The sequence below is a fragment of the Siphateles boraxobius genome, unplaced genomic scaffold (assembly GCF_051911475.1).
Source record: "Siphateles boraxobius isolate OS27281-9 unplaced genomic scaffold, OSU_SipBor_1 77, whole genome shotgun sequence".
NCBI classification, from domain to species: Eukaryota; Metazoa; Chordata; class Actinopteri; order Cypriniformes; family Leuciscidae; genus Siphateles; species Siphateles boraxobius.
The window spans coordinates 1326737-1352822 of record NW_027509205.1 but is presented as its reverse complement, the minus strand read 5'-3'; the positions used below and the strand labels follow the sequence as shown (position 1 = coordinate 1352822).

General features: G+C 39.0%; 22 non-coding genes across 22 annotated transcripts; 14 read left to right on the top strand and 8 right to left on the bottom strand.

Moving 5' to 3' along the window:
• The first annotated feature begins 91 nt into the window (after nt 1–91).
• On the top strand, nt 92–163 carry trnae-uuc (transfer RNA glutamic acid (anticodon UUC)). Its single transcript has one exon. It is a non-coding gene; the product is annotated as a tRNA-Glu (tRNA).
• Nucleotides 164–282: 119 nt separating this feature from the next.
• On the top strand, nt 283–369 carry trnay-gua (transfer RNA tyrosine (anticodon GUA)). Its single transcript is given in 2 exon segments — nt 283–319; nt 334–369. It is a non-coding gene; the product is annotated as a tRNA-Tyr (tRNA).
• Nucleotides 370–484: 115 nt separating this feature from the next.
• Nucleotides 485–556, bottom strand: trnae-cuc (transfer RNA glutamic acid (anticodon CUC)). The gene has a single exon. It is a non-coding gene; the product is annotated as a tRNA-Glu (tRNA).
• Nucleotides 557–3060: 2504 nt separating this feature from the next.
• trnay-gua (transfer RNA tyrosine (anticodon GUA)) lies at nt 3061–3147 on the top strand. The gene is given in 2 exon segments: nt 3061–3097; nt 3112–3147. It is a non-coding gene; the product is annotated as a tRNA-Tyr (tRNA).
• Nucleotides 3148–3262: 115 nt separating this feature from the next.
• trnae-cuc (transfer RNA glutamic acid (anticodon CUC)) lies at nt 3263–3334 on the bottom strand. The gene has a single exon. It is a non-coding gene; the product is annotated as a tRNA-Glu (tRNA).
• Nucleotides 3335–5840: 2506 nt separating this feature from the next.
• On the top strand, nt 5841–5927 carry trnay-gua (transfer RNA tyrosine (anticodon GUA)). The gene is given in 2 exon segments: nt 5841–5877; nt 5892–5927. It is a non-coding gene; the product is annotated as a tRNA-Tyr (tRNA).
• Nucleotides 5928–6042: 115 nt separating this feature from the next.
• Nucleotides 6043–6114, bottom strand: trnae-cuc (transfer RNA glutamic acid (anticodon CUC)). Its single transcript has one exon. It is a non-coding gene; the product is annotated as a tRNA-Glu (tRNA).
• Nucleotides 6115–7832: 1718 nt separating this feature from the next.
• On the top strand, nt 7833–7905 carry trnae-uuc (transfer RNA glutamic acid (anticodon UUC)). The gene has a single exon. It is a non-coding gene; the product is annotated as a tRNA-Glu (tRNA).
• A 119-nt stretch (nt 7906–8024) lies between these two features.
• trnay-gua (transfer RNA tyrosine (anticodon GUA)) lies at nt 8025–8111 on the top strand. Its single transcript is given in 2 exon segments — nt 8025–8061; nt 8076–8111. It is a non-coding gene; the product is annotated as a tRNA-Tyr (tRNA).
• A 115-nt stretch (nt 8112–8226) lies between these two features.
• On the bottom strand, nt 8227–8298 carry trnae-cuc (transfer RNA glutamic acid (anticodon CUC)). The gene has a single exon. It is a non-coding gene; the product is annotated as a tRNA-Glu (tRNA).
• Nucleotides 8299–11594: 3296 nt separating this feature from the next.
• On the top strand, nt 11595–11666 carry trnae-uuc (transfer RNA glutamic acid (anticodon UUC)). Its single transcript has one exon. It is a non-coding gene; the product is annotated as a tRNA-Glu (tRNA).
• Nucleotides 11667–11785: 119 nt separating this feature from the next.
• trnay-gua (transfer RNA tyrosine (anticodon GUA)) lies at nt 11786–11872 on the top strand. Its single transcript is given in 2 exon segments — nt 11786–11822; nt 11837–11872. It is a non-coding gene; the product is annotated as a tRNA-Tyr (tRNA).
• Nucleotides 11873–11987: 115 nt separating this feature from the next.
• On the bottom strand, nt 11988–12059 carry trnae-cuc (transfer RNA glutamic acid (anticodon CUC)). The gene has a single exon. It is a non-coding gene; the product is annotated as a tRNA-Glu (tRNA).
• A 3296-nt stretch (nt 12060–15355) lies between these two features.
• Nucleotides 15356–15427, top strand: trnae-uuc (transfer RNA glutamic acid (anticodon UUC)). Its single transcript has one exon. It is a non-coding gene; the product is annotated as a tRNA-Glu (tRNA).
• Nucleotides 15428–15546: 119 nt separating this feature from the next.
• trnay-gua (transfer RNA tyrosine (anticodon GUA)) lies at nt 15547–15633 on the top strand. The gene is given in 2 exon segments: nt 15547–15583; nt 15598–15633. It is a non-coding gene; the product is annotated as a tRNA-Tyr (tRNA).
• A 115-nt stretch (nt 15634–15748) lies between these two features.
• trnae-cuc (transfer RNA glutamic acid (anticodon CUC)) lies at nt 15749–15820 on the bottom strand. The gene has a single exon. It is a non-coding gene; the product is annotated as a tRNA-Glu (tRNA).
• A 3178-nt stretch (nt 15821–18998) lies between these two features.
• Nucleotides 18999–19070, top strand: trnae-uuc (transfer RNA glutamic acid (anticodon UUC)). Its single transcript has one exon. It is a non-coding gene; the product is annotated as a tRNA-Glu (tRNA).
• Nucleotides 19071–19189: 119 nt separating this feature from the next.
• trnay-gua (transfer RNA tyrosine (anticodon GUA)) lies at nt 19190–19276 on the top strand. Its single transcript is given in 2 exon segments — nt 19190–19226; nt 19241–19276. It is a non-coding gene; the product is annotated as a tRNA-Tyr (tRNA).
• Nucleotides 19277–19391: 115 nt separating this feature from the next.
• Nucleotides 19392–19463, bottom strand: trnae-cuc (transfer RNA glutamic acid (anticodon CUC)). Its single transcript has one exon. It is a non-coding gene; the product is annotated as a tRNA-Glu (tRNA).
• Nucleotides 19464–22757: 3294 nt separating this feature from the next.
• trnae-uuc (transfer RNA glutamic acid (anticodon UUC)) lies at nt 22758–22829 on the top strand. The gene has a single exon. It is a non-coding gene; the product is annotated as a tRNA-Glu (tRNA).
• A 119-nt stretch (nt 22830–22948) lies between these two features.
• Nucleotides 22949–23035, top strand: trnay-gua (transfer RNA tyrosine (anticodon GUA)). The gene is given in 2 exon segments: nt 22949–22985; nt 23000–23035. It is a non-coding gene; the product is annotated as a tRNA-Tyr (tRNA).
• A 115-nt stretch (nt 23036–23150) lies between these two features.
• trnae-cuc (transfer RNA glutamic acid (anticodon CUC)) lies at nt 23151–23222 on the bottom strand. Its single transcript has one exon. It is a non-coding gene; the product is annotated as a tRNA-Glu (tRNA).
• Between the last annotated feature and the right edge of the window lie 2864 nt (nt 23223–26086).

The following is a 26086-nucleotide window of genomic DNA, read 5'->3' as shown; positions in this document are numbered from 1 at the left end:
CAGTAAACAATCCCTTCGGATCATTCCCATGTTCTTAAAGGGGACGGTCACACACTAGAAGTAAAAGGGTCTGCTCCAGGCATAAGGAAGATCCCATATGGTCTAGCGGTCAGGATTCCTGGTTTTCACCCAGGCGGCCCGGGTTCGACTCCCGGTATGGGAAGATCGGGTTGTCTTTGCATCACTTAATCGAAACAACCAGCATGTATGTCTGTAGCAGTTTTAGCCAGTGGCGGAGATTCAGCAACCTGATATGTTGAGATTCTGTCCCCAATCAGTGTGCCTTCGATAGCTCAGCTGGAAGAGCGGAGGACTGTAGGTGGCAAGTTGGCAATCCTTAGGTCGCTGGTTCAACTCCGGCTCGAAGGAGTTCTTTTTCACACATAAACTTTTCCTTGGCCCTGCTTCTCGACGAGGGTGTTAGCGCTTGAGTTCGTATTTCGCCATTTTACAATCACGGCCGCCGGTGGTGGGCAAAAACTCATTCCCTGACCGGGAATCGAACCCGGGCCGCGGCGGTGAGAGCGCCGAATCCTAACCACTAGACCACCAGGGAAAGTCTGCTGACGACTTGCCCTCAAGCCTGGCTGTGGCCTTTACCCGATTTTGCAGCAAGACCACTAATACTTGTATTTTACTCCAGGAGAGGAGACGTCACCGACCCTGGCAAACTGACAAACTGTCACAGACTCTGTAGGAATATCCTAACAACACCACAACTTGCCATGAAAACAAAAACAATAAGATCGCCAACCTGCATCTCGAAGGTTTTTAAAGCAGTTTTTTGCAGACGTCTGTGGCCCTGGATCCCAGTTCTTCCACTGAGAAACTGTCACAGGCTCTGTAGTAATATCCTAACAACACCACAACTTAACATGTATTTTATTTTATTTCCTTTATTTTTCCAGGAAGGTCCCATTGAGATTAAAAGAAATCCCTTCCTCCAGGGAGTCCTGGCCAAGATGGCCACACTACAAATCACACACAAACACATATAAAACATTCCAGAAAGTCAGGGCACAACATTCATCATAAATCAAGTAAAACAACAGCATGATTCAATCATTGTATGCTGCAGTAAAAATTTTTAATACATTCAAAGGAGGAATTGTTTCAGGAGGGACAGTAGCTTGAAATTCATTCCACAGCCATGGAGCATAGTAGGAGAAAGATGATTTACCATGCTCTGAATGTACCCTAGGTACTACTAATTTAATCCCATTAGATGATCTAGTGCTATAGTTCTTTCTACATAAACATAGAAGACTAGTAATGTAATTTGGAAGTCTACCCATCAATGTCTTTACAATAAATTCTAACATATGGGATTTCCTTCTTTGATATAAAGAGGACCAACCCAAATAGTTGTGCAGCAAACAATGATGAGTACGTGAACAAGAATTTGTTATAAAACGCAGTGCAGCATGATAAACGCCATCCAGCCTTTTCAATAAATATTTAGACGCATGCATGTAAACAACATCACCATAGTCTAAAATAGGTAAAATAGTACTCTGTATTATTCTCTTTCTAGCTATAAAGGAAAAACATTTTTTTTCCCGAAAAAGAAAACCCAGTCTTGGTTTAAGCCTTTTCACCAAGTAATTAATGTGAACATCAAAGGCTAACTTCTCATCGAGCCATATTCCTACATATTTATAAGTTGGTACTCTTTCTATATGTAAACCCTCAATAGTCAGAATAGGCATAACAGTAGACATAGAACGGCTACGTGTAAAAAGAATATACTTCGTTTTATTTACATTTAAAACTAATTTTAGTTTCAACAAAGTAAGCTGAAAAGTATAAAAAGAATCCTTAAGAATTTCAATAGCCTGAGACACAGAGGATGCAGTGGAGTAAATAATTGTATCGTCAGCATAAAAATGTAGCTTTGCGGATTGTATTCTCTGCCCCAATTCATTAATAAAAATAGAAAAAAGAAATGGTGCCAATAAAGAACCTTGCGGGACACCCTTCCTGACTATTACCATGGATGAGGTGTAATTATCTACAGCAACACATTGAGTTCTATCCGATAAATAATTTTTAAACCAACTCACAGCCGAATTATCGAGGCCAACACTTTTAAGCCTCCGTAACAGTAAAACATGATCCACTAAGTCAAACGCTTTTGTCAAATAAAAAAATAAGGCAGCACAATGTTGTCTATTATCGAGAGCAGTAATTAAATCATGTAGTAGCTGTTATCGTACTATGGCCCGCTCTAAATCCTGACTGAAATGCGTTGTAAATATCATGACTAAGTAGATATTCTTTCATTTGATCATTTATAATAGATTCAAAAACTTTTGCTAAAACCGGTAATTTAGAAATCGGACGATAATTATTCAAATCGGAAGGATCGCCTCCTTTTAATAAAGGCATAACCATAGCCGATTTCCAAGATGGTGGAATTACATTAGTGGATAGACTCAAATTAAAAATCGATGCAATAGGTTCGGCAATAATATCTGCTGACAATTTTTAAAAAATTGGTTCAATTTGGTCAGACCCACCTGATTTCTTACAGTCTAAATTTCGGAGTAGTTTACGAACTTGGGACGGCAATACAGGGGCAAAAGAAAATAAATCTGATTCACTATTAGTCAACTCATCAGTTCTCTGTTCATCAAGGACCAAGGAATTGTCTGTTATCAAACCAGCTGAAATAAAATTACTATTAAACGTATTAACAATATCAGCCTTGTCTGTAATCAATCTTTGATTCAATTTTAAAACTTTTGGAAGATTAGTGGATGTATTTGATCCTATAAAAGATTTCGTTAATTTCCAAAATTTAGAAGGACAATTCATGTTATCATTAATCAGGTTTAAATAATACTGACTCTTCGAACTTTATATTAATTTTGTACACTTATTTCGTAATAATCTATATTGAGACCAGTCCTCCTCACCATTTGTTTTCTTTGCTTTAGACCAAGCCACGTTTCTTTGCTTAATAAGATTAGAGACGGATTGATTGAACCAAATATTATTTCTATCTCTCACCCGAAATCAGCAACCTGATATGTTGAGGTTCTGTCCCCAATCAGTGTGCCTTCGATAGCTCAGTTGGAAGAGCGGAGGACTGTAGGTGGCAAGTTGGCAATCCTTAGGTCGCTGGTTCAACTCCGGCTCGAAGGAGTTCTTTTTCACACATAAACTTTTCCTTGGCCCTGCTTCTCGACGAGGGTGTTAGCGCTTGAGTTCGTATTTCGCCATTTTACAATCACGGCCGCCGGTGGTGGGCAAAAACTCATTCCCTGACCGGGAATCGAACCCGGGCCGCGGCGGTGAGAGCGCCGAATCCTAACCACTAGACCACCAGGGAAAGTCTGCTGACGACTTGCCCTCAAGCCTGGCTGTGGCCTTTACCCGATTTTGCAGCAAGACCACTAATACTTGTATTTTACTCCAGGAGAGGAGACGTCACCGACCCTGGCAAACTGACAAACTGTCACAGACTCTGTAGGAATATCCTAACAACACCACAACTTGCCATGAAAACAAAAACAATAAGATCGCCAACCTGCATCTCGAAGGTTTTTAAAGCAGTTTTTTGCAGACGTCTGTGGCCCGGGATCCCAGTTCTTCCACTGAGAAACTGTCACAGGCTCTGTAGTAATATCCTAACAACACCACAACTTAACATGTATTTTATTTTATTTCCTTTATTTTTCCAGGAAGGTCCCATTGAGATTAAAAGAAATCCCTTCCTCCAGGGAGTCCTGGCCAAGATGGCCACACTACAAATCACACACAAACACATATAAAACATTCCAGAAAGTCAGGGCACAACATTCATCATAAATCAAGTAAAACAACAGCATGATTCAATCATTGTATGCTGCAGTAAAAATTTTTAATACATTCAAAGGAGGAATTGTTTCAGGAGGGACAGTAGCTTGAAATTCATTCCACAGCCATGGAGCATAGTAGGAGAAAGATGATTTACCATGCTCTGAATGTACCCTAGGTACTACTAATTTAATCCCATTAGATGATCTAGTGCTATAGTTCTTTCTACATAAACATAGAAGACTAGTAATGTAATTTGGAAGTCTACCCATCAATGTCTTTACAATAAATTCTAACATATGGGATTTCCTTCTTTGATATAAAGAGGACCAACCCAAATAGTTGTGCAGCAAACAATGATGAGTACGTGAACAAGAATTTGTTATAAAACGCAGTGCAGCATGATAAACGCCATCCAGCCTTTTCAATAAATATGTAGACGCATGCATGTAAACAACATCACCATAGTCTAAAATAGGTAAAATAGTACTCTGTATTATTCTCTTTCTAGCTATAAAGGAAAAACATTTTTTTTCCCGAAAAAGAAAACCCAGTCTTGGTTTAAGCCTTTTCACCAAGTAATTAATGTGAACATCAAAGGCTAACTTCTCATCGAGCCATATTCCTACATATTTATAAGTTGGTACTCTTTCTATATGTAAACCCTCAATAGTCAGAATAGGCATAACAGTAGACATAGAACGGCTACGTGTAAAAAGAATATACTTCGTTTTATTTACATTTAAAACTAATTTTAGTTTCAACAAAGTAAGCTGAAAAGTATAAAAAGAATCCTTAAGAATTTCAATAGCCTGAGACACAGAGGATGCAGTGGAGTAAATAATTGTATCGTCAGCATAAAAATGTAGCTTTGCGGATTGTATTCTCTGCCCCAATTCATTAATAAAAATAGAAAAAAGAAATGGTGCCAATAAAGAACCTTGCGGGACACCCTTCCTGACTATTACCATGGATGAGGTGTAATTATCTACAGCAACACATTGAGTTCTATCCGATAAATAATTTTTAAACCAACTCACAGCCGAATTATCGAGGCCAACACTTTTAAGCCTCCGTAACAGTAAAACATGATCCACTAAGTCAAACGCTTTTGTCAAATAAAAAAATAAGGCAGCACAATGTTGTCTATTATCGAGAGCAGTAATTAAATCATGTAGTAGCTGTTATCGTACTATGGCCCGCTCTAAATCCTGACTGAAATGCGTTGTAAATATCATGACTAAGTAGATATTCTTTCATTTGATCATTTATAATAGATTCAAAAACTTTTGCTAAAACCGGTAATTTAGAAATCGGACGATAATTATTCAAATCGGAAGGATCGCCTCCTTTTAATAAAGGCATAACCATAGCCGATTTCCAAGATGGTGGAATTACATTAGTGGATTGAGACTCAAATTAAAAATCGATGCAATAGGTTCGGCAATAATATCTGCTGACAATTTTTAAAAAATTGGTTCAATTTGGTCAGACCCACCTGATTTCTTACAGTCTAAATTTCGGAGTAGTTTACGAACTTGGGACGGCAATACAGGGGCAAAAGAAAATAAATCTGATTCACTATTAGTCAACTCATCAGTTCTCTGTTCATCAAGGACCAAGGAATTGTCTGTTATCAAACCAGCTGAAATAAAATTACTATTAAACGTATTAACAATATCAGCCTTGTCTGTAATCAATCTTTGATTCAATTTTAAAACTTTTGGAAGATTAGTGGATGTATTTGATCCTATAAAAGATTTCGTTAATTTCCAAAATTTAGAAGGACAATTCATGTTATCATTAATCAGGTTTAAATAATACTGACTCTTCGAACTTTATATTAATTTTGTACACTTATTTCGTAATAATCTATATTGAGACCAGTCCTCCTCACCATTTGTTTTCTTTGCTTTAGACCAAGCCACGTTTCTTTGCTTAATAAGATTAGAGACGGATTGATTGAACCAAATATTATTTCTACCTCTCACCCGAAATCAGCAACCTGATATGTTGAGGTTCTGTCCCCAATCAGTGTGCCTTCGATAGCTCAGTTGGAAGAGCGGAGGACTGTAGGTGGCAAGTTGGCAATCCTTAGGTCGCTGGTTCAACTCCGGCTCGAAGGAGTTCTTTTTCACACATAAACTTTTCCTTGGCCCTGCTTCTCGACGAGGGTGTTAGCGCTTGAGTTCGTATTTCGCCATTTTACAATCACGGCCGCCGGTGGTGGGCAAAAACTCATTCCCTGACCGGGAATCGAACCCGGGCCGCGGCGGTGAGAGCGCCGAATCCTAACCACTAGACCACCAGGGAAAGTCTGCTGACGACTTGCCCTCAAGCCTGGCTGTGGCCTTTACCCGATTTTGCAGCAAGACCACTAATACTTGTATTTTACTCCAGGAGAGGAGACGTCACCGACCCTGGCAAACTGACAAACTGTCACAGACTCTGTAGGAATATCCTAACAACACCACAACTTGCCATGAAAACAAAAACAATAAGATCGCCAACCTGCATCTCGAAGGTTTTTAAAGCAGTTTTTTGCAGACGTCTGTGGCCCTGGATCCCAGTTCTTCCACTGAGAAACTGTCACAGGCTCTGTAGTAATATCCTAACAACACCACAACTTAACATGTATTTTATTTTATTTCCTTTATTTTTCCAGGAAGGTCCCATTGAGATTAAAAGAAATCCCTTCCTCCAGGGAGTCCTGGCCAAGATGGCCACACTACAAATCACACACAAACACATATAAAACATTCCAGAAAGTCAGGGCACAACATTCATCATAAATCAAGTAAAACAACAGCATGATTCAATCATTGTATGCTGCAGTAAAAATTTTTAATACATTCAAAGGAGGAATTGTTTCAGGAGGGACAGTAGCTTGAAATTCATTCCACAGCCATGGAGCATAGTAGGAGAAAGATGATTTACCATGCTCTGAATGTACCCTAGGTACTACTAATTTAATCCCATTAGATGATCTAGTGCTATAGTTCTTTCTACATAAACATAGAAGACTAGTAATGTAATTTGGAAGTCTACCCATCAATGTCTTTACAATAAATTCTAACATATGGGATTTCCTTCTTTGATATAAAGAGGACCAACCCAAATAGTTGTGCAGCAAACAATGATGAGTACGTGAACAAGAATTTGTTATAAAACGCAGTGCAGCATGATTCTACTCTTAGAAATCTACGTAAAGGAGCATGTTTATCACAAATTTCTAGAAAGATAGATTTGAAATAATCCCAAGCATCAACCACATCAGGTATAATTGAAACCAACTGTAAATCACTATTATATAGATCATGCAAAAAAGCCTGTACATTAAAATTTTTAAATTGACGTTTAAGATTTGAATTGAGAATTGAGATCCCCAACATGTGAGGCCTCCATCTTGAAGGTTTTTGTAGCAGGCCCCTCATCTGACCCCTTCCTGATGTTGGGTCCAGGTCTGTTAATAGCATGAGAAAAAGTAGATGTCATCACAGGCCTCTGCCCAGTCGAAAACCAACAGGTGGCGTGTAAGCTCACGGACACCTGATCAGGGGGCCAGTGGTGCAATGGATAAAGCGTCTGACTACGGATCAGAAGATTCTAGGTTCGACTCCTGGCTGGCTCGCTCTGCCTCGTTTACTATGCTGTCAGCCCTTAGCCGTTTTATTAACCCATAGTTTTTGTTATTATTATTATTGGATTGATTGAGAAATATTAAAAATTGACAGTCCAACAATAGGCTGCTTTGTCAGTAGGATAACGGTTACCATACAATACTATGCGTCTTTTAAAATGCATTGCATGAGTACTGTCACAAGGACATTGCTTTACGACCAGTTTGTACTGTCTATTATACCGTCGCAAGAATGGGAGGAAACTGAGCCCCTCATGAGGCAAATGAGAGCTCCCTCTGTTGAGCCTGATGAAATTGAATTCAGTAAACAATCCCTTCGGATCATTCCCATGTTCTTAAAGGGGACGGTCACACACTAGAAGTAAAAGGTCTGCTCCAGGCATAAGGAAGATCCCATATGGTCTAGCGGTCAGGATTCCTGGTTTTCACCCAGGCGGCCCGGGTTTCGACTCCCGATATGGGAAGATCGGGTTGTCTTTGCACCACTTAATCGAAACAACCAGCATGTATGTCTGTAGCAGTTTTAGCCAGTGGCGGAGATTCAGCAACCTGATATGTTGAGGTTCTGTCCCCAATCAGTGTGCCTTCGATAGCTCAGCTGGAAGAGCGGAGGACTGTAGGTGGCAAGTTGGCAATCCTTAGGTCGCTGGTTCAACTCCGGCTCGAAGGAGTTCTTTTTCACACATAAACTTTTCCTTGGCCCTGCTTCTCGACGAGGGTGTTAGCGCTTGAGTTCGTATTTCGCCATTTTACAATCACGGCCGCCGGTGGTGGGCAAAAACTCATTCCCTGACCGGGAATCGAACCCGGGCCGCGGCGGTGAGAGCGCCGAATCCTAACCACTAGACCACCAGGGAAAGTCTGCTGACGACTTGCCCTCAAGCCTGGCTGTGGCCTTTACCCGATTTTGCAGCAAGACCACTAATACTTGTATTTTACTCCAGGAGAGGAGACGTCACCGACCCTGGCAAACTGACAAACTGTCACAGACTCTGTAGGAATATCCTAACAACACCACAACTTGCCATGAAAACAAAAACAATAAGATCGCCAACCTGCATCTCGAAGGTTTTTAAAGCAGTTTTTTGCAGACGTCTGTGGCCCTGGATCCCAGTTCTTCCACTGAGAAACTGTCACAGGCTCTGTAGTAATATCCTAACAACACCACAACTTAACATGTATTTTATTTTATTTCCTTTATTTTTCCAGGAAGGTCCCATTGAGATTAAAAGAAATCCCTTCCTCCAGGGAGTCCTGGCCAAGATGGCCACACTACAAATCACACACAAACACATATAAAACATTCCAGAAAGTCAGGGCACAACATTCATCATAAATCAAGTAAAACAACAGCATGATTCAATCATTGTATGCTGCAGTAAAAATTTTTAATACATTCAAAGGAGGAATTGTTTCAGGAGGGACAGTAGCTTGAAATTCATTCCACAGCCATGGAGCATAGTAGGAGAAAGATGATTTACCATGCTCTGAATGTACCCTAGGTACTACTAATTTAATCCCATTAGATGATCTAGTGCTATAGTTCTTTCTACATAAACATAGAAGACTAGTAATGTAATTTGGAAGTCTACCCATCAATGTCTTTACAATAAATTCTAACATATGGGATTTCCTTCTTTGATATAAAGAGGACCAACCCAAATAGTTGTGCAGCAAACAATGATGAGTACGTGAACAAGAATTTGTTATAAAACGCAGTGCAGCATGATAAACGCCATCCAGCCTTTTCAATAAATATGTAGACGCATGCATGTAAACAACATCACCATAGTCTAAAATAGGTAAAATAGTACTCTGTATTATTCTCTTTCTAGCTATAAAGGAAAAACATTTTTTTTCCCGAAAAAGAAAACCCAGTCTTGGTTTAAGCCTTTTCACCAAGTAATTAATGTGAACATCAAAGGCTAACTTCTCATCGAGCCATATTCCTACATATTTATAAGTTGGTACTCTTTCTATATGTAAACCCTCAATAGTCAGAATAGGCATAACAGTAGACATAGAACGGCTACGTGTAAAAAGAATATACTTCGTTTTATTTACATTTAAAACTAATTTTAGTTTCAACAAAGTAAGCTGAAAAGTATAAAAAGAATCCTTAAGAATTTCAATAGCCTGAGACACAGAGGATGCAGTGGAGTAAATAATTGTATCGTCAGCATAAAAATGTAGCTTTGCGGATTGTATTCTCTGCCCCAATTCATTAATAAAAATAGAAAAAAGAAATGGTGCCAATAAAGAACCTTGCGGGACACCCTTCCTGACTATTACCATGGATGAGGTGTAATTATCTACAGCAACACATTGAGTTCTATCCGATAAATAATTTTTAAACCAACTCACAGCCGAATTATCGAGGCCAACACTTTTAAGCCTCCGTAACAGTAAAACATGATCCACTAAGTCAAACGCTTTTGTCAAATAAAAAAATAAGGCAGCACAATGTTGTCTATTATCGAGAGCAGTAATTAAATCATGTAGTAGCTGTTATCGTACTATGGCCCGCTCTAAATCCTGACTGAAATGCGTTGTAAATATCATGACTAAGTAGATATTCTTTCATTTGATCATTTATAATAGATTCAAAAACTTTTGCTAAAACCGGTAATTTAGAAATCGGACGATAATTATTCAAATCGGAAGGATCGCCTCCTTTTAATAAAGGCATAACCATAGCCGATTTCCAAGATGGTGGAATTACATTAGTGGATTGAGACTCAAATTAAAAATCGATGCAATAGGTTCGGCAATAATATCTGCTGACAATTTTTAAAAAATTGGTTCAATTTGGTCAGACCCACCTGATTTCTTACAGTCTAAATTTCGGAGTAGTTTACGAACTTGGGACGGCAATACAGGGGCAAAAGAAAATAAATCTGATTCACTATTAGTCAACTCATCAGTTCTCTGTTCATCAAGGACCAAGGAATTGTCTGTTATCAAACCAGCTGAAATAAAATTACTATTAAACGTATTAACAATATCAGCCTTGTCTGTAATCAATCTTTGATTCAATTTTAAAACTTTTGGAAGATTAGTGGATGTATTTGATCCTATAAAAGATTTCGTTAATTTCCAAAATTTAGAAGGACAATTCATGTTATCATTAATCAGGTTTAAATAATACTGACTCTTCGAACTTTATATTAATTTTGTACACTTATTTCGTAATAATCTATATTGAGACCAGTCCTCCTCACCATTTGTTTTCTTTGCTTTAGACCAAGCCACGTTTCTTTGCTTAATAAGATTAGAGACGGATTGATTGAACCAAATATTATTTCTACCTCTCACCCGAAATCTACGTAAAGGAGCATGTTTATCACAAATTTCTAGAAAGATAGATTTGAAATAATCCCAAGCATCAACCACATCAGGTATAATTGAAACCAACTGTAAATCACTATTATATAGATCATGCAAAAAAGCCTGTACATTAAAATTTTTAAATTGACGTTTAAGATTTGAATTGAGAATTGAGATCCCCAACATGTGAGGCCTCCATCTTGAAGGTTTTTGTAGCAGGCCCCTCATCTGACCCCTTCCTGATGTTGGGTCCAGGTCTGTTAATAGCATGAGAAAAAGTAGATGTCATCACAGGCCTCTGCCCAGTCGAAAACCAACAGGTGGCGTGTAAGCTCACGGACACCTGATCAGGGGGCCAGTGGTGCAATGGATAAAGCGTCTGACTACGGATCAGAAGATTCTAGGTTCGACTCCTGGCTGGCTCGCTCTGCCTCGTTTACTATGCTGTCAGCCCTTAGCCGTTTTATTAACCCATAGTTTTTGTTATTATTATTATTGGATTGATTGAGAAATATTAAAAATTGACAGTCCAACAATAGGCTGCTTTGTCAGTAGGATAACGGTTACCATACAATACTATGCGTCTTTTAAAATGCATTGCATGAGTACTGTCACAAGGACATTGCTTTACGACCAGTTTGTACTGTCTATTATACCATCGCAAGAATGGGAGGAAACTGAGCCCCTCATGAGGCAAATGAGAGCTCCCTCTGTTGAGCCTGATGAAATTGAATTCAGTAAACAATCCCTTCGGATCATTCCCATGTTCTTAAAGGGGACGGTCACACACTAGAAGTAAAAGGGTCTGCTCCAGGCATAAGGAAGATCCCATATGGTCTAGCGGTCAGGATTCCTGGTTTTCACCCAGGCGGCCCGGGTTCGACTCCCGGTATGGGAAGATCGGGTTGTCTTTGCACCACTTAATCGAAACAACCAGCATGTATGTCTGTAGCAGTTTTAGCCAGTGGCGGAGATTCAGCAACCTGATATGTTGAGGTTCTGTCCCCAATCAGTGTGCCTTCGATAGCTCAGCTGGAAGAGCGGAGGACTGTAGGTGGCAAGTTGGCAATCCTTAGGTCGCTGGTTCAACTCCGGCTCGAAGGAGTTCTTTTTCACACATAAACTTTTCCTTGGCCCTGCTTCTCGACGAGGGTGTTAGCGCTTGAGTTCGTATTTCGCCATTTTACAATCACGGCCGCCGGTGGTGGGCAAAAACTCATTCCCTGACCGGGAATCGAACCCGGGCCGCGGCGGTGAGAGCGCCGAATCCTAACCACTAGACCACCAGGGAAAGTCTGCTGACGACTTGCCCTCAAGCCTGGCTGTGGCCTTTACCCGATTTTGCAGCAAGACCACTAATACTTGTATTTTACTCCAGGAGAGGAGACGTCACCGACCCTGGCAAACTGACAAACTGTCACAGACTCTGTAGGAATATCCTAACAACACCACAACTTGCCATGAAAACAAAAACAATAAGATCGCCAACCTGCATCTCGAAGGTTTTTAAAGCAGTTTTTTGCAGACGTCTGTGGCCCTGGATCCCAGTTCTTCCACTGAGAAACTGTCACAGGCTCTGTAGTAATATCCTAACAACACCACAACTTAACATGTATTTTATTTTATTTCCTTTATTTTTCCAGGAAGGTCCCATTGAGATTAAAAGAAATCCCTTCCTCCAGGGAGTCCTGGCCAAGATGGCCACACTACAAATCACACACAAACACATATAAAACATTCCAGAAAGTCAGGGCACAACATTCATCATAAATCAAGTAAAACAACAGCATGATTCAATCATTGTATGCTGCAGTAAAAATTTTTAATACATTCAAAGGAGGAATTGTTTCAGGAGGGACAGTAGCTTCAAATTCATTCCACAGCCATGGAGCATAGTAGGAGAAAGATGATTTACCATGCTCTGAATGTACCCTAGGTACTACTAATTTAATCCCATTAGATGATCTAGTGCTATAGTTCTTTCTACATAAACATAGAAGACTAGTAATGTAATTTGGAAGTCTACCCATCAATGTCTTTACAATAAATTCTAACATATGGGATTTCCTTCTTTGATATAAAGAGGGCCAACCCAAATAGTTGTGCAGCAAACAATGATGAGTACGTGAACAAGAATTTGTTATAAAACGCAGTGCAGCATGATAAACGCCATCCAGCCTTTTCAATAAATATGTAGACGCATGCATGTAAACAACATCACCATAGTCTAAAATAGGTAAAATAGTACTCTGTATTATTCTCTTTCTAGCTATAAAGGAAAAACATTTTTTTTCCCGAAAAAGAAAACCCAGTCTTGGTTTAAGCCTTTTCACCAAGTAATTAATGTGAACATCAAAGGCTAACTTCTCATCGAGCCATATTCCTACATATTTATAAGTTGGTACTCTTTCTATATGTAAACCCTCAATAGTCAGAATAGGCATAACAGTAGACATAGAACGGCTACGTGTAAAAAGAATATACTTCGTTTTATTTACATTTAAAACTAATTTTAGTTTCAACAAAGTAAGCTGAAAAGTATAAAAAGAATCCTTAAGAATTTCAATAGCCTGAGACACAGAGGATGCAGTGGAGTAAATAATTGTATCGTCAGCATAAAAATGTAGCTTTGCGGATTGTATTCTCTGCCCCAATTCATTAATAAAAATAGAAAAAAGAAATGGTGCCAATAAAGAACCTTGCGGGACACCCTTCCTGACTATTACCATGGATGAGGTGTAATTATCTACAGCAACACATTGAGTTCTATCCGATAAATAATTTTTAAACCAACTCACAGCCGAATTATCGAGGCCAACACTTTTAAGCCTCCGTAACAGTAAAACATGATCCACTAAGTCAAACGCTTTTGTCAAATAAAAAAATAAGGCAGCACAATGTTGTCTATTATCGAGAGCAGTAATTAAATCATGTAGTAGCTGTTATCGTACTATGGCCCGCTCTAAATCCTGACTGAAATGCGTTGTAAATATCATGACTAAGTAGATATTCTTTCATTTGATCATTTATAATAGATTCAAAAACTTTTGCTAAAACCGGTAATTTAGAAATCGGACGATAATTATTCAAATCGGAAGGATCGCCTCCTTTTAATAAAGGCATAACCATAGCCGATTTCCAAGATGGTGGAATTACATTAGTGGATTGAGACTCAAATTAAAAATCGATGCAATAGGTTCGGCAATAATATCTGCTGACAATTTTTAAAAAATTGGTTCAATTTGGTCAGACCCACCTGATTTCTTACAGTCTAAATTTCGGAGTAGTTTACGAACTTGGGACGGCAATACAGGGGCAAAAGAAAATAAATCTGATTCACTATTAGTCAACTCATCAGTTCTCTGTTCATCAAGGACCAAGGAATTGTCTGTTATCAAACCAGCTGAAATAAAATTACTATTAAACGTATTAACAATATCAGCCTTGTCTGTAATCAATCTTTGATTCAATTTTAAAACTTTTGGAAGATTAGTGGATGTATTTGATCCTATAAAAGATTTCGTTAATTTCCAAAATTTAGAAGGACAATTCATGTTATCATTAATCAGGTTTAAATAATACTGACTCTTCGAACTTTATATTAATTTTGTACACTTATTTCGTAATAATCTATATTGAGACCAGTCCTCCTCACCATTTGTTTTCTTTGCTTTAGACCAAGCCACGTTTCTTTGCTTAATAAGATTAGAGACGGATTGATTGAACCAAATATTATTTCTACCTCTCACCCGAAATCTACGTAAAGGAGCATGTTTATCACAAATTTCTAGAAAGATAGATTTGAAATAATCCCAAGCATCAACCACATCAGGTATAATTGAAACCAACTGTAAATCACTATTATATAGATCATGCAAAAAAGCCTGTACATTAAAATTTTTAAATTGACGTTTAAGATTTGAATTGAGAATTGAGATCCCCAACATGTGAGGCCTCCATCTTGAAGGTTTTTGTAGCAGGCCCCTCATCTGACCCCTTCCTGATGTTGGGTCCAGGTCTGTTAATAGCATGAGAAAAAGTAGATGTCATCACAGGCCTCTGCCCAGTCGAAAACCAACAGGTGGCGTGTAAGCTCACGGACACCTGATCAGGGGGCCAGTGGTGCAATGGATAAAGCGTCTGACTACGGATCAGAAGATTCTAGGTTCGACTCCTGGCTGGCTCGCTCTGCCTCGTTTACTATGCTGTCAGCCCTTAGCCGTTTTATTAACCCATAGTTTTTGTTATTATTATTATTGGATTGATTGAGAAATATTAAAAATTGACAGTCCAACAATAGGCTGCTTTGTCAGTAGGATAACGGTTACCATACAATACTATGCGTCTTTTAAAATGCATTGCATGAGTACTGTCACAAGGACATTGCTTTACGACCAGTTTGTACTGTCTATTATACCATCGCAAGAATGGGAGGAAACTGAGCCCCTCATGAGGCAAATGAGAGCTCCCTCTGTTGAGCCTGATGAAATTGAATTCAGTAAACAATCCCTTCGGATCATTCCCATGTTCTTAAAGGGGACGGTCACACACTAGAAGTAAAAGGGTCTGCTCCAGGCATAAGGAAGATCCCATATGGTCTAGCGGTCAGGATTCCTGGTTTTCACCCAGGCGGCCCGGGTTCGACTCCCGGTATGGGAAGATCGGGTTGTCTTTGCACCACTTAATCGAAACAACCAGCATGTATGTCTGTAGCAGTTTTAGCCAGTGGCGGAGATTCAGCAACCTGATATGTTGAGGTTCTGTCCCCAATCAGTGTGCCTTCGATAGCTCAGCTGGAAGAGCGGAGGACTGTAGGTGGCAAGTTGGCAATCCTTAGGTCGCTGGTTCAACTCCGGCTCGAAGGAGTTCTTTTTCACACATAAACTTTTCCTTGGCCCTGCTTCTCGACGAGGGTGTTAGCGCTTGAGTTCGTATTTCGCCATTTTACAATCACGGCCGCCGGTGGTGGGCAAAAACTCATTCCCTGACCGGGAATCGAACCCGGGCCGCGGCGGTGAGAGCGCCGAATCCTAACCACTAGACCACCAGGGAAAGTCTGCTGACGACTTGCCCTCAAGCCTGGCTGTGGCCTTTACCCGATTTTGCAGCAAGACCACTAATACTTGTATTTTACTCCAGGAGAGGAGACGTCACCGACCCTGGCAAACTGACAAACTGTCACAGACTCTGTAGGAATATCCTAACAACACCACAACTTGCCATGAAAACAAAAACAATAAGATCGCCAACCTGCATCTCGAAGGTTTTTAAAGCAGTTTTTTGCAGACGTCTGTGGCCCTGGATCCCAGTTCTTCCACTGAGAAACTGTCACAGGCTCTGTAGTAATATCCTAACAACACCACAACTTAACATGTATTTTATTTTATTTCCTTTATTTTTCCAGGAAGGTCCCATTGAGATTAAAAGAAATCCCTTCCTCCAGGGAGTCCTGGCCAAGATGGCCACACTACAAATCACACACAAACACATATAAAACATTCCAGAAAGTCAGGGCACAACATTCATCATAAATCAAGTAAAACAACAGCATGATTCAATCATTGTATGCTGCAGTAAAAAAATTTAATACATTCAAAGGAGGAATTGTTTCAGGAGGGACAGTAGCTTGAAATTCATTCCACAGCCATGGAGCATAGTAGGAGAAAGATGATTTACCATGCTCTGAATGTACCCTAGGTACTACTAATTTAATCCCATTAGATGATCTAGTGCTATAGTTCTTTCTACATAAACATAGAAGACTAGTAATGTAATTTGGAAGTCTACCCATCAATGTCTTTACAATAAATTCTAACATATGGGATTTCCTTCTTTGATATAAAGAGGACCAACCCAAATAGTTGTGCAGCAAACAATGATGAGTACGTGAACAAGAATTTGTTATAAAACGCAGTGCAGCATGATAAACGCCATCCAGCCTTTTCAATAAATATGTAGACGCATGCATGTAAACAACATCACCATAGTCTAAAATAGGTAAAATAGTACTCTGTATTATTCTCTTTCTAGCTATAAAGGAAAAACATTTTTTTTCCCGAAAAAGAAAACCCAGTCTTGGTTTAAGCCTTTTCACCAAGTAATTAATGTGAACATCAAAGGCTAACTTCTCATCGAGCCATATTCCTACATATTTATAAGTTGGTACTCTTTCTATATGTAAACCCTCAATAGTCAGAATAGGCATAACAGTAGACATAGAACGGCTACGTGTAAAAAGAATATACTGGCTAAAAACTAAAATAAAAATGTAGCTTTGCGGATTGTATTCTCTGCCCCAATTCATTAATAAAAATAGAAAAAAGAAATGGTGCCAATAAAGAACCTTGCGGGACACCCTTCCTGACTATTACCATGGATGAGGTGTAATTATCTACAGCAACACATTGAGTTCTATCCGATAAATAATTTTTAAACCAACTCACAGCCGAATTATCGAGGCCAACACTTTTAAGCCTCCGTAACAGTAAAACATGATCCACTAAGTCAAACGCTTTTGTCAAATAAAAAAATAAGGCAGCACAATGTTGTCTATTATCGAGAGCAGTAATTAAATCATGTAGTAGCTTTTATCGTACTATGGCCCGCTCTAAATCCTGACTGAAATGCGTTGTAAATATCATGACTAAGTAGATATTCTTTCATTTGATCATTTATAATAGATTCAAAAACTTTTGCTAAAACCGGTAATTTAGAAATCGGACGATAATTATTCAAATCGGAAGGATCGCCTCCTTTTAATAAAGGCATAACCATAGCCGATTTCCAAGATGGTGGAATTACATTAGTGGATAGACTCAAATTAAAAATCGATGCAATAGGTTCGGCAATAATATCTGCTGACAATTTTTAAAAAATTGGTTCAATTTGGTCAGACCCACCTGATTTCTTACAGTCTAAATTTCGGAGTAGTTTACGAACTTGGGACGGCAATACAGGGGCAAAAGAAAATAAATCTGATTCACTATTAGTCAACTCATCAGTTCTCTGTTCATCAAGGACCAAGGAATTGTCTGTTATCAAACCAGCTGAAATAAAATTACTATTAAACGTATTAACAATATCAGCCTTGTCTGTAATCAATCTTTGATTCAATTTTAAAACTTTTGGAAGATTAGTGGATGTATTTGATCCTATAAAAGATTTCGTTAATTTCCAAAATTTAGAAGGACAATTCATGTTATCATTAATCAGGTTTAAATAATACTGACTCTTCGAACTTTATATTAATTTTGTACACTTATTTCGTAATAATCTATATTGAGACCAGTCCTCCTCACCATTTGTTTTCTTTGCTTTAGACCAAGCCACGTTTCTTTGCTTAATAAGATTAGAGACGGATTGATTGAACCAAATATTATTTCTACCTCTCACCCGAAATCTACGTAAAGGAGCATGTTTATCACAAATTTCTAGAAAGATAGATTTGAAATAATCCCAAGCATCAACCACATCAGGTATAATTGAAACCAACTGTAAATCACTATTATATAGATCATGCAAAAAAGCCTGTACATTAAAATTTTTAAATTGACGTTTAAGATTTGAATTGAGAATTGAGATCCCCAACATGTGAGGCCTCCATCTTGAAGGTTTTTGTAGCAGGCCCCTCATCTGACCCCTTCCTGATGTTGGGTCCAGGTCTGTTAATAGCATGAGAAAAAGTAGATGTCATCACAGGCCTCTGCCCAGTCGAAAACCAACAGGTGGCATGTAAGCTCACGGACACCTGATCAGGGGGCCAGTGGTGCAATGGATAAAGCGTCTGACTACGGATCAGAAGATTCTAGGTTCGACTCCTGGCTGGCTCGCTCTGCCTCGTTTACTATGCTGTCAGCCCTTAGCCGTTTTATTAACCCATAGTTTTTGTTATTATTATTATTGGATTGATTGAGAAATATTAAAAATTGACAGTCCAACAATAGGCTGCTTTGTCAGTAGGATAACGGTTACCATACAATACTATGCGTCTTTTAAAATGCATTGCATGAGTACTGTCACAAGGACATTGCTTTACGACCAGTTTGTACTGTCTATTATACCATCGCAAGAATGGGAGGAAACTGAGCCCCTCATGAGGCAAATGAGAGCTCCCTCTGTTGAGCCTGAGGAAATTGAATTCAGTAAACAATCCCTTCGGATCATTCCCATGTTCTTAAAGGGGACGGTCACACACTAGAAGTAAAAGGGTCTGCTCCAGGCATAAGGAAGATCCCATATGGTCTAGCGGTCAGGATTCCTGGTTTTCACCCAGGCGGCCCGGGTTCGACTCCCGGTATGGGAAGATCGGGTTGTCTTTGCACCACTTAATCGAAACAACCAGCATGTATGTCTGTAGCAGTTTTAGCCAGTGGCGGAGATTCAGCAACCTGATATGTTGAGGTTCTGTCCCCAAGCAGTGTGCCTTCGATAGCTCAGCTGGAAGAGCGGAGGACTGTAGGTGGCAAGTTGGCAATCCTTAGGTCGCTGGTTGAACTCCGGCTCGAAGGAGTTCTTTTTCACACATAAACTTTTCCTTGGCCCTGCTTCTCGACGAGGGTGTTAGCGCTTGAGTTCGTATTTCGCCATTCTACAATCACGGCCGCCGGTGGTGGGCAAAAACTCATTCCCTGACCGGGAATCGAACCCGGGCCGCGGCGGTGAGAGCGCCGAATCCTAACCACTAGACCACCAGGGAAAGTCTGCTGACAACTTGCCCTCAAGCCTGGCTGTGGCCTTTACCCGATTTTGCAGCAAGACCACTAATACTTGTATTTTACTCCAGGAGAGGAGACGTCACCGACCCTGGCAAACTGACAAACTGTCACAGACTCTGTAGGAATATCCTAACAACACCACAACTTGCCATGAAAACAAAAACAATAAGATCGCCAACCTGCATCTCGAAGGTTTTTAAAGCAGTTTTTTGCAGACGTCTGTGGCCCTGGATCCCAGTTCTTCCACTGAGAAACTGTCACAGGCTCTGTAGTAATATCCTAACAACACCACAACTTAACATGTATTTTATTTTATTTCCTTTATTTTTCCAGGAAGGTCCCATTGAGATTAAAAGAAATCCCTTCCTCCAGGGAGTCCTGGCCAAGATGGCCACACTACAAATCACACACAAACACATATAAAACATTCCAGAAAGTCAGGGCACAACATTCATCATAAATCAAGTAAAACAACAGCATGATTCAATCATTGTATGCTGCAGTAAAAATTTTTAATACATTCAAAGGAGGAATTGTTTCAGGAGGGACAGTAGCTTGAAATTCATTCCACAGCCATGGAGCATAGTAGGAGAAAGATGATTTACCATGCTCTGAATGTACCCTAGGTACTACTAATTTAATCCCATTAGATGATCTAGTGCTATAGTTCTTTCTACATAAACATAGAAGACTAGTAATGTAATTTGGAAGTCTACCCATCAATGTCTTTACAATAAATTCTAACATATGGGATTTCCTTCTTTGATATAAAGAGGACCAACCCAAATAGTTGTGCAGCAAACAATGATGAGTACGTGAACAAGAATTTGTTATAAAACGCAGTGCAGCATGATAAACGCCATCCAGCCTTTTCAATAAATATGTAGACGCATGCATGTAAACAACATCACCATAGTCTAAAATAGGTAAAATAGTACTCTGTATTATTCTCTTTCTAGCTATAAAGGAAAAACATTTTTTTTCCCGAAAAAGAAAACCCAGTCTTGGTTTAAGCCTTTTCACCAAGTAATTAATGTGAACATCAAAGGCTAACTTCTCATCGAGCCATATTCCTACATATTTATAAGTTGGTACTCTTTCTATATGTAAACCCTCAATAGTCAGAATAGGCATAACAGTAGACATAGAACGGCTACGTGTAAAAAGAATATACTTCGTTTTATTTACATTTAAAACTAATTTTAGTTTCAACAAAGTAAGCTGAAAAGTATAAAAAGAATCCTTAAGAATTTCAATAGCCTGAGACACAGAGGATGCAGTGGAGTAAATAATTGTATCGTCAGCATAAAAATGTAGCGCTGCGGATTGTATTCTCTGCCCCAATTCATTAATAAAAATAGAAAAAAGAAATGGTGCCAATAAAGAACCTTGCGGGACACCCTTCCTGACTATTACCATGGATGAGGTGTAATTATCTACAGCAACACATTGAGTTCTATCCGATAAATAATTTTTAAACCAACTCACAGCCGAATTATCGAGGCCAACACTTTTAAGCCTCCGTAACAGTAAAACATGATCCACTAAGTCAAACGCTTTTGTCAAATAAAAAAATAAGGCAGCACAATGTTGTCTATTATCGAGAGCAGTAATTAAATCATGTAGTAGCTATTATCGTACTATGGCCCGCTCTAAATCCTGACTGAAATGCGTTGTAAATATCATGACTAAGTAGATATTCTTTCATTTGATCATTTATAATAGATTCAAAAACTTTTGCTAAAACCGGTAATTTAGAAATCGGACGATAATTATTCAAATCGGAAGGATCGCCTCCTTTTAATAAAGGCATAACCATAGCCGATTTCCAAGATGGTGGAATTACATTAGTGGATAGACTCAAATTAAAAATCGATGCAATAGGTTCGGCAATAATATCTGCTGACAATTTTTAAAAAAATTGGTTCAATTTGGTCAGACCCACCTGATTTCTTACAGTCTAAATTTCGGAGTAGTTTACGAACTTGGGACGGCAATACAGGGGCAAAAGAAAATAAATCTGATTCACTATTAGTCAACTCATCAGTTCTCTGTTCATCAAGGACCAAGGAATTGTCTGTTATCAAACCAGCTGAAATAAAATTACTATTAAACGTATTAACAATATCAGCCTTGTCTGTAATCAATCTTTGATTCAATTTTAAAACTTTTGGAAGATTAGTGGATGTATTTGATCCTATAAAAGATTTCGTTAATTTCCAAAATTTAGAAGGACAATTCATGTTATCATTAATCAGGTTTAAATAATACTGACTCTTCGAACTTTATATTAATTTTGTACACTTATTTCGTAATAATCTATATTGAGACCAGTCCTCCTCACCATTTATTTTCTTTGCTTTAGACCAAGCCACGTTTCTTTGCTTAATAAGATTAGAGACGGATTGATTGAACCAAATATTATTTCTACCTCTCACCCGAAATCTACGTAAAGGAGCATGTTTATCACAAATTTCTAGAAAGATAGATTTGAAATAATCCCAAGCATCAACCACATCAGGTATAATTGAAACCAACTGTAAATCACTATTATATAGATCATGCAAAAAAGCCTGTACATTAAAATTTTTAAATTGACGTTTAAGATTTGAATTGAGAATTGAGATCCCCAACATGTGAGGCCTCCATCTTGAAGGTTTTTGTAGCAGGCCCCTCATCTGACCCCTTCCTGATGTTGGGTCCAGGTCTGTTAATAGCATGAGAAAAAGTAGATGTCATCACAGGCCTCTGCCCAGTCGAAAACCAACAGGTGGCGTGTAAGCTCACGGACACCTGATCAGGGGGCCAGTGGTGCAATGGATAAAGCGTCTGACTACGGATCAGAAGATTCTAGGTTCGACTCCTGGCTGGCTCGCTCTGCCTCGTTTACTATGCTGTCAGCCCTTAGCCGTTTTATTAACCCATAGTTTTTGTTATTATTATTATTGGATTGATTGAGAAATATTAAAAATTGACAGTCCAACAATAGGCTGCTTTGTCAGTAGGATAACGGTTACCATACAATACTATGCGTCTTTTAAAATGCATTGCATGAGTACTGTCACAAGGACATTGCTTTACGACCAGTTTGTACTGTCTATTATACCATCGCAAGAATGGGAGGAAACTGAGCCCCTCATGAGGCAAATGAGAGCTCCCTCTGTTGAGCCTGATGAAATTGAATTCAGTAAACAATCCCTTCGGATCATTCCCATGTTCTTAAAGGGGACGGTCACACACTAGAAGTAAAAGGTCTGCTCCAGGCATAAGGAAGATCCCATATGGTCTAGCGGTCAGGATTCCTGGTTTTCACCCAGGCGGCCCGGGTTCGACTCCCGGTATGGGAAGATCGGATTGTCTTTGTATCACTTAATCGAAACAACCAGCATGTATGTCTGTAGCAGTTTTAGCCAGTGGCGGAGATTCAGCAACCTGATATGTTGAGGTTCTGTCCCCAATCAGTGTGCCTTCGATAGCTCAGCTGGAAGAGCGGAGGACTGTAGGTGGCAAGTTGGCAATCCTTAGGTCGCTGGTTCAACTCCGGCTCGAATGAGTTCTTTTTCACACATAAACTTTTCCTTGGCCCTGCTTCTCGACGAGGGTGTTAGCGCTTGAGTTCGTATTTCGCCATTTTACAATCACGGCCGCCGGTGGTGGGCAAAAACTCATTCCCTGACAGGGAATCGAACCCGGGCCGCGGCGGTGAGAGCGCCGAATCCTAACCACTAGACCACCAGGGAAAGTCTGCTGACGACTTGCCCTCAAGCCTGGCTGTGGCCTTTACCCGATTTTGCAGCAAGACCACTAATACTTGTATTTTACTCCAGGAGAGGAGACGTCACCGACCCTGGCAAACTGACAAACTGTCACAGACTCTGTAGGAATATCCTAACAACACCACAACTTGCCATGAAAACAAAAACAATAAGATCGCCAACCTGCATCTCGAAGGTTTTTAAAGCAGTTTTTTGCAGACGTCTGTGGCCCTGGATCCCAGTTCTTCCACTGAGAAACTGTCACAGGCTCTGTAGTAATATCCTAACAACACCACAACTTAACATGTATTTTATTTTATTTCCTTTATTTTTCCAGGAAGGTCCCATTGAGATTAAAAGAAATCCCTTCCTCCAGGGAGTCCTGGCCAAGATGGCCACACTACAAATCACACACAAACACATATAAAACATTCCAGAAAGTCAGGGCACAACATTCATCATAAATCAAGTAAAACAACAGCATGATTCAATCATTGTATGCTGCAGTAAAAAATTTTAATACATTCAAAGGAGGAATTGTTTCAGGAGGGACAGTAGCTTGAAATTCATTCCACAGCCATGGAGCATAGTAGGAGAAAGATGATTTACCATGCTCTGAATGTACCCTAGGTACTACTAATTTAATCCCATTAGATGATCTAGTGCTATAGTTCTTTCTACATAAACATAGAAGACTAGTAATGTAATTTGGAAGTCTACCCATCAATGTCTTTACAATAAATTCTAACATATGGGATTTCCTTCTTTGATATAAAGAGGACCAACCCAAATAGTTGTGCAGCAAACAATGATGAGTACGTGAACAAGAATTTGTTATAAAACGCAGTGCAGCATGATAAACGCCATCCAGCCTTTTCAATAAATATGTAGACGCATGCATGTAAACAACATCACCATAGTCTAAAATAGGTAAAATAGTACTCTGTATTATTCTCTTTCTAGCTATAAAGGAAAAACATTTTTTTTCCCGAAAAAGAAAACCCAGTCTTGGTTTAAGCCTTTTCACCAAGTAATTAATGTGAACATCAAAGGCTAACTTCTCATCGAGCCATATTCCTACATATTTATAAGTTGGTACTCTTTCTATATGTAAACCCTCAATAGTCAGAATAGGCATAACAGTAGACATAGAACGGCTACGTGTAAAAAGAATATACTTCGTTTTATTTACATTTAAAACTAATTTTAGTTTCAACAAAGTAAGCTGAAAAGTATAAAAAGAATCCTTAAGAATTTCAATAGCCTGAGACACAGAGGATGCAGTGGAGTAAATAATTGTATCGTCAGCATAAAAATGTAGCTTTGCGGATTGTATTCTCTGCCCCAATTCATTAATAAAAATAGAAAAAAGAAATGGTGCCAATAAAGAACCTTGCGGGACACCCTTCCTGACTATTACCATGGATGAGGTGTAATTATCTACAGCAACACATTGAGTTCTATCCGATAAATAATTTTTAAACCAACTCACAGCCGAATTATCGAGGCCAACACTTTTAAGCCTCCGTAACAGTAAAACATGATCCACTAAGTCAAACGCTTTTGTCAAATAAAAAAATAAGGCAGCACAATGTTGTCTATTATCGAGAGCAGTAATTAAATCATGTAGTAGCTGTTATCGTACTATGGCCCGCTCTAAATCCTGACTGAAATGCGTTGTAAATATCATGACTAAGTAGATATTCTTTCATTTGATCATTTATAATAGATTCAAAAACTTTTGCTAAAACCGGTAATTTAGAAATCGGACGATAATTATTCAAATCGGAAGGATCGCCTCCTTTTAATAAAGGCATCACCATAGCCGATTTCCAAGATGGTGGAATTACATTAGTGGATAGACTCAAATTAAAAATCGATGCAATAGGTTCGGCAATAATATCTGCTGACAATTTTTAAAAAATTGGTTCAATTTGGTCAGACCCACCTGATTTCTTACAGTCTAAATTTCGGAGTAGTTTACGAACTTGGGACGGCAATACAGGGGCAAAAGAAAATAAATCTGATTCACTATTAGTCAACTCATCAGTTCTCTGTTCATCAAGGACCAAGGAATTGTCTGTTATCAAACCAGCTGAAATAAAATTACTATTAAACGTATTAACAATATCAGCCTTGTCTGTAATCAATCTTTGATTCAATTTTAAAACTTTTGGAAGATTAGTGGATGTATTTGATCCTATAAAAGATTTCGTTAATTTCCAAAATTTAGAAGGACAATTCATGTTATCATTAATCAGGTTTAAATAATACTGACTCTTCGAACTTTATATTAATTTTGTACACTTATTTCGTAATAATCTATATTGAGACCAGTCCTCCTCACCATTTGTTTTCTTTGCTTTAGACCAAGCCACGTTTCTTTGCTTAATAAGATTAGAGACGGATTGATTGAACCAAATATTATTTCTACCTCTCACCCGAAATCTACGTAAAGGAGCATGTTTATCACAAATTTCTAGAAAGATAGATTTGAAATAATCCCAAGCATCAACCACATCAGGTATAATTGAAACCAACTGTAAATCACTATTATATAGATCATGCAAAAAAGCCTGTACATTAAAATTTTTAAATTGACGTTTAAGATTTGAATTGAGAATTGAGATCCCCAACATGTGAGGCCTCCATCTTGAAGGTTTTTGTAGCAGGCCCCTCATCTGACCCCTTCCTGATGTTGGGTCCAGGTCTGTTAATAGCATGAGAAAAAGTAGATGTCATCACAGGCCTCTGCCCAGTCGAAAACCAACAGGTGGCGTGTAAGCTCACGGACACCTGATCAGGGGGCCAGTGGTGCAATGGATAAAGCGTCTGACTACGGATCAGAA